The sequence below is a fragment of the Cervus canadensis genome, chromosome X (assembly GCF_019320065.1).
Source record: "Cervus canadensis isolate Bull #8, Minnesota chromosome X, ASM1932006v1, whole genome shotgun sequence".
In the NCBI taxonomy this organism is placed as follows: Eukaryota; Metazoa; Chordata; class Mammalia; order Artiodactyla; family Cervidae; genus Cervus; species Cervus canadensis.
Genome location: NC_057419.1, coordinates 13389867 through 13396592, shown reverse-complemented (window position 1 = coordinate 13396592; position 6726 = coordinate 13389867).

Sequence of the window (6726 nt, the reverse complement as noted above, 5' to 3'; positions counted from 1 at the left end):
AGAATCCACCTGCAATGAAGCAGACGTGGGTTCGATCCCTGGGTCAGTTTGATCCCTGGGTCGGGTTCAATCCCTGGGTCGGGAAGATCTCTTGGAGGAAGAAATGGCAACCCACTCCAGTATTCTTGCCTGGAAAATCCCATGGACAGAGTAACCTGCCGGGCTACAGTCCATGGGGTTGCAGAAGAGTCAGACACAGCTTAGGGACTAAACGACAACAGCAACTATTTATCGCTCGTGGTGCAAAACACTTGATAGTTTCTTTAAACTTCATGTTTTACAGGTGAGGAGCCTAAAACCTCGTGAAAAGGCGTGTAAATGGTGGAGCGAGATGAAACCCAGGTCGTTTGATCCCTAAGCATAAACTTGACCCAGGGTGAATATTCAGATTGAACAACCACCCAGCACAAGGTGGGAGCAATCCAAACATGGTGGCCTTGGAGCCAGGCATCCTGCAGAGGGTGTGCTGGGCCACGTGGGCTGGGTCTCAGGAGGTGGGCGCAGGGACCCGGGAGGTGAGGGCAGCTCTTGTTTCCTGCCTGGCACTGAAGTTCTGTACTTCACCATTTAACCGTCTGTCCTGGTGCATGCAACTTCCCTCGTAGCTCAGTCGGTAAAGAATGAACGCAGGAGACCCAGGTTCGATTCCTGGGTTGGGAAGATCCCCTGGAGAAGGAAATGGCAACCCACTCCACTATTCTTGCCTGGGAAATCTCATGGACAGCGGAGCCTGGTGGGCTACAGCCCATGGGGTCACAAGAGTTGGACACGACTGAGCGACTGAACCACCATGACCACCACCACCATCTGGTCCATGCAGACCGAGTATGGACTTTGTTCATGACCGCTCTTCTCCAGAGCCTCCTTTCTGTGGAGTTCTGCCTCAGCTGCTCAGATAAAACATGGAAGTTTATTTCCAGCACATACTAACTAAAAGTGAAGGCAAAACCAGATTGTCTGCTCCCTCCAGCGTTCTCATAGACAGACACATTTTAATTAGAAGCACACATGTGGGATTTTGAAAGCTGCCTGGGAACAGGGAGTGCAGGTCAGAGATCCCTCTCGAAGGAGAAAGTCATGCTTCTGTCTTACCTCTTGAAAAGGGGGTGGGCGTGGGGGTGGGATTCAGCCTGTTCAGCCAAAAGCTGGTCTATGTTTCATGTGAAATTGCAAGATCATGATGTAAACTTTAAATGGTCATATGGTCGCTCTGTTCTGGCCTGATTGGTTAATTTATTTGAGGGCGGATGTCTGGCCTGAGGCTGAGAGATAAGGCTGGGTAGAAGACAAACCATCCTCTGCTATGCTTCAGTTCAGTTCATTTCAGTCGCTCAGTCGTGTCCAACTCTTTGTGACCCCATGAATCACAGCATGCCAGGCCTCCCTGTCCATCACCAACTCCCAGAGTTTACCCAAACTCATGTCCATCGGGTCGGTGATGCCATCCAGCCATCTCATCCTCTGTCGTCCCCTTCTCCTCCTGCTATGCTTAGGGCTTCCCTGGTGCCTTGGTGGTAAAGAATCCACCTGCCAATGCAGGAGACTCGGGTTCGATCCCTGGCATGGGAAGATCCCCTAGAGAAGGAAATGGCAACCCACTCCAGTATTCTTGCCTGGGAAATCCCACGGACAGAGGAGTGTGGCAGGCTATAGTTCATGGGGTCGCAGGGGCAGACAGGACTGAGCGTGCACACACAGAGCACAGAGCAGTGCTTCTTATCCTAGAGCTCCCCTCCAGGGACTCTGAGGATGGGTCTGGCATGTGGCCCAGCAACGGAATTAAGAGATCTGCTAGGACTGCACCACCCCACTCAGGGTGGGACTGTCTCATCTGGGGGGTGGATGGAAGGACCTCTCTACAGGGACCACAGCTCGGGTGGAGTTCCAGGTCTGCCATTTCCTGGCTGGGTTGAGCAAACCACCCAGTTCGTTTTCCCAGTCAGTCACCAAAGTACTAGCCTAACTTTGCCCCTCTGCACAGAGGGAATTTTACAATTTTTTCTCTGTGACTTGGCTCTCTGTGTTGAATCCTCTGTTCACCATCAAAGGGGTAATTAATGATGTAATTTCTCAGTTTTATCATCTTAGAAAGGAGAATGGTCCCTACTTTACATGGCGGCTGTTGAGTGATCAGGAGTTACTGTTTTTGTGGCAGTCCTGGTGGGTACATAGCTGATCAATATGCGGGAGTGCTGCTTAAGCAGTGTTGCTTGGAGAAAACTTACAGAGATGGGAAGAGTAGCAAGTGTGTGACGAACTACTGTTGCCTATTGAATTCTGGCATTGGCTGTGTGGACCCTGGAGAGGGACCCACAACCTTCGGCTAAGCAGCAGGGTTGGGAAAGCCCAGACCCCTCTCGCTATGAAGTGTTCCGACATAAGTGTCATGTGATAGGGCGGAACCTTCCTGGTAATTTATAATTAAACTGATACATGTGAAGATGCTTCAGTTACTCAAGCATTATACAAAGGGGGATGTAATGATGGTGATGAAAACCCAGCCCTGTGTTTTCACGCATACCAGAGTCCTCCACATCTTTAACGTTGCTCTGTGTTGGAATTTTCTGGGGCCATTTTCCAACTAGCATAGTACATAGCTTCTCAAAGTCTAATGAGCATGCCAGTTGCCCAGGGCTTCAATTAAAATGTGGGTGGATGCCTGTGTGTATGGCTGAGTCCCTTCACTGTTCTTTCCTTCCTACACTTGCTGCTGCAGAGCCTCAAATACTGTCTGTTCCTACCAAACCCAACTCCTGGCTGCCAGCTTTGAGCCTCTGAGTCTCCGTGGCTCCTCCCCATCTCTGCTGGGTTGTCTGTTGGGAGGGATCTCAAAACCCACAAGCTCAACATCTCTAACCCACCATCTCTCCCTCTGTTCCACTAATTTCTCCTCCAAAGTCCTGTGTCTCAGTACAGGGCCCTGAGGCTAACAACTCAGGAGCCACGTGGGTGCTGATCTTTCCCCCACACACCCTTTCCAGTCCATCCACTGGCCTTGGTGCCTCTGTCTCCCCGTGTTGCTCCAATCCATCCTTCCCTCTTAGTTCCACTACTACGATTCACTCTTGCCTGGACAAGTGCTGTGGACTTAACCACTGTGGAATCTCTTCTTATCTCCTCTCCCCACTTCCCACACAGAGGCCAAGGACCGTCTCAGAGCAGCAGTCAGACGCCTCACCCACTGTGTCCCTCCCTGGTGCATATGCTCCAAGTCTCCAGTAGTTGCCCTATTGGAATTATTGGCTAAAAGCTGGGAGGTTGGCAACAGAGACACTGAACTAGAATGATTTCATCCCCTTCCCCCCAAATTGGCAATTTTTGGAGACATTTTTGGTTGTTACCAGTATGGGGCGGTACTGGCAGCTAGCAGGGAGGGATCCTTGCGCGTGTGCACATGTGCTCTGTTGTGACCAGCTCTTGGCGACCCCATAGACTGCAGCCCGCCAGGTTCCTCTGCCCCTGGAATTCTCCAGGCAAGAATACTGGAGTGGGTTGCCATTTCCTTCTCCAGGGGAATCTTCCCGGCCCAGGGATCGAACATGTATCTCTTAGGTCTCCTACATTGGCAGGCCGATTTTTTACCACTATGCCACCCGGGAAGCAAGGTAGAGACCAGGGATGTGGCTAAACTTCTTGCAGTGCACAGGACAGCCGACCAACAATGCCAAAGAGAGTCTAGTCCCAAATGTCAATATGTGTTTAAGATGAAAACGTCAGGGACGCTGCCTCCAACTCAACTGGAAAGTTCTGGAACTGACAGCTGGCCCCTTCGCATTAATGGACGCCTTTGCTTCATTCAGCTGCCCCAAGGGAGGACCAGCTACTGCCTGTATGTGAACAAACAGATGAAGCAAAGACAATCTGGGCTGAAGAACCTGCGTGCCGCCACCAGGTAAGCCAGAGTAACTGACTGCTTCGAGTTTACATAACCTTGAGCAAGTCAGACCTGTAGTAAAGAATAAAACAACTAAAAACCAAAGCCATTCACGCTGGGGGCTTGTGTTTCCCAATGTCCCAGGGAACAGCCTATGAAAGCCTTGCACCACCAGCCTGTACGCAGCTGCCCAGAGAATTTGCAGACAGCAAAGGCCTCTGATTTTTACCCCCAGGCTGTTAGCTTTAAGTGAAACCCAGGTAAGAAGATTCTCTTTGGTGACTCTTGACAACTAAAGGACGCTGTAAGCAATGTGTTTTGATCCCTCAGCAAAACTATGAAATGTTTTTTCTTCTGTGGAAATATCTTTTCCAGTGACATTTCAACAAATGAACAAGGGCAACTGCAGAATGTATGTTTTCTTTCCACCTTAAAACAATGCAGAAACAACTGTTGTTCTTTTCTGCTTCATTAGGCTAAACAGACTTGAGAGAAGACTGGCCTTTCCTGCTACTGAGTAATCCCCAGTAATATGAATACAGACACCAAAGAACTAATAGCTGCTAATTATCTCCCTCAATTAGCTTTCCTGCCAACCATCTTTAACTGGGGTTTCCCCTGGTGGGTAGGAAACACTTTACAGTGTGGCTAACCAGAGGGGCCCTCTGTGACCGCCCCCCACCCAGTCACTTGATAGGCAAAGTCCAATCCTATATTTGACCGACAGATTTTAGGAACCCCACAGTAAGAAACAGACTAAGCCAGAAGGTAGGGTGCAGGGCGAAGAGGGGGCAGAGTTTTGGCAGAAGACTCCGCTACAGACACAAAATGGATGCTCGTAGGACTCAGCTCTTGGGGAGGGAGCAGGTTAGGATGTTGAATACAGCACCCTCTCTTTATGCTAGTAGTTCTCAACTCCAGGAAAATATAGCAGTTATTGCAAGGAGTCCCAGACAGTGCTCACAAGACCCAAAGTCCCAGATGGCTTTCAACAAGGCATTTTTAGAGGCCAGGTGAGGGATGGATGTCCCACGGTGTATGATCAGCTTGTGAGCAGTTCTCTGATCAGTTGATGGTGAGGTAACAGGGTGGTGTCACAGGGGTTAACATTATCAGACCTTAGGCTCCAGGGGGCTTCCATAGTGGCTCAGTGGTAAAGAATCCGCCTGCATTGCCGGAGACACCGGTTTGATCCCTGGTTCAAGAAGAGCCCCTGGAGAAGGAAATGGCAACCCACTCAGGTATTCTTGCCTAAAAAATTCCATGGACAGAGGAGCCTGGCGATCTATAGTCCATGAGGTTGCAAAGAGTCGACGTAACTGAAGCAACTTAGAATGCACGCAGGTTCTAGCCTGAAAAACAGCTCACAAAATGTGCATCAGATACAGTAATCTAAGTACTCCAGAGAGGAGCTGAAGCAGAGGATACGGGGGAGGGGTCTGTCTCAGGAATGCCCCGTGGGGTCCTGCTGGGTTACAGACAGAGACATTTTAATCACGGCAGAAAGCTGTTTTGGACAGCACTATTTAACCAGACAATTTATAGAGCCATTCTCATGCTTAAAAACCACTGTTCTCACCCCACTGCCTCTAGGATCAATTTCCACCCGGTTAGCCTGAGGGGCTTTGCTATTCAAGCCCAGCTGTCTCTTCGGAACCTCTTCTCCCCCTCAGCCTCCTCTGTACAGCTCACCACGTCATAGGAGAGACCACAACACTTGTCTCCCTCCGGACCTTTGCCCCTGTTGTTTTCTTTGCCATAAATGCCCTTTCTCTATCTTCTTCAGCTACAGAACTCGTAGTTGATCCTTGGGTTCGGTACAAACATCCCTCCAACCCCCCTCACCAGTCCAGCCCTCTGGAGCCCAAATAACTGCTCCATCCGCTGTTGCCCCTCAACAGTGATTACCTGTCTGCACATACTTGCCACCTATCATAAGTGGCTATTTCCATGGGTTTCTCCTGTGCCTAACTCCGAGCTCCTTAAGGTTGAGGGTGGCCTCGTTCCTCTTTGCATCACCAGAGGCTCGCACAGGTGGGCAGTCCCATTTCAAGTGAGACAGTTCATCAGCTAGCTAATGAATGAAGTAGCCTGGATAGATATATTTCACTCCACAGAATTCCAACAACCCACATGTCCATGAAATCGATGGCATCTCCTTGGGGGTAAGATCATTTGCCTTTTATTTGCAGAGCAGAATGCGTATATCTGGTGCCTAGAAGGCTCTTTATTGGGATCAAAGATAAATGCATTTAAAGGTTATATCTGATGGGTTGATAGTCACAAAGAGTAAGAAAGAATATAAAGAGGAAATTTATTGTTCTCTTACATGAATTTCATCTCTTGTGTCTGTTAAACATAAATATCTTGAGAGAAAGAACATTTAAACAGAGGAAAAAACAGCAAAGAACCAGCTTAGCATTATCGCTACACAGTGCTGCTTCTTTGGCATATTCTTGACTCTCTAAAGGGTAGTTTGTCAACATTGCCAAACGTAGAGTTGAATCTTAGACTTTCCTTTTCTTTCTCTTGGCACATAAGACAGTGTGCAGCCCAGAGCTGGACCAGCTCAGCTCACCCACCTCCTCTCGGAAGCCTTCCTTGATTCCCCCTGACTGGTTTTATCCCCCTTTTGTGATCTCTCAGCACCAGGCACACTATTTCCTAATGCACTTACCACATTGTGTTACTTACTGTCTCCTCAATGAGACCATGTTTTTCCTGAGATTAGAAACTATATCTTATTCTTCTTTGCATCTTCGTGGCCTATTAGAACAACTGGCACCACAAATAAAACTTTGTTAAAGAAATAGATCTTGGGCAGCGGGAAGTCCAGGTTTTAATGGAAAACA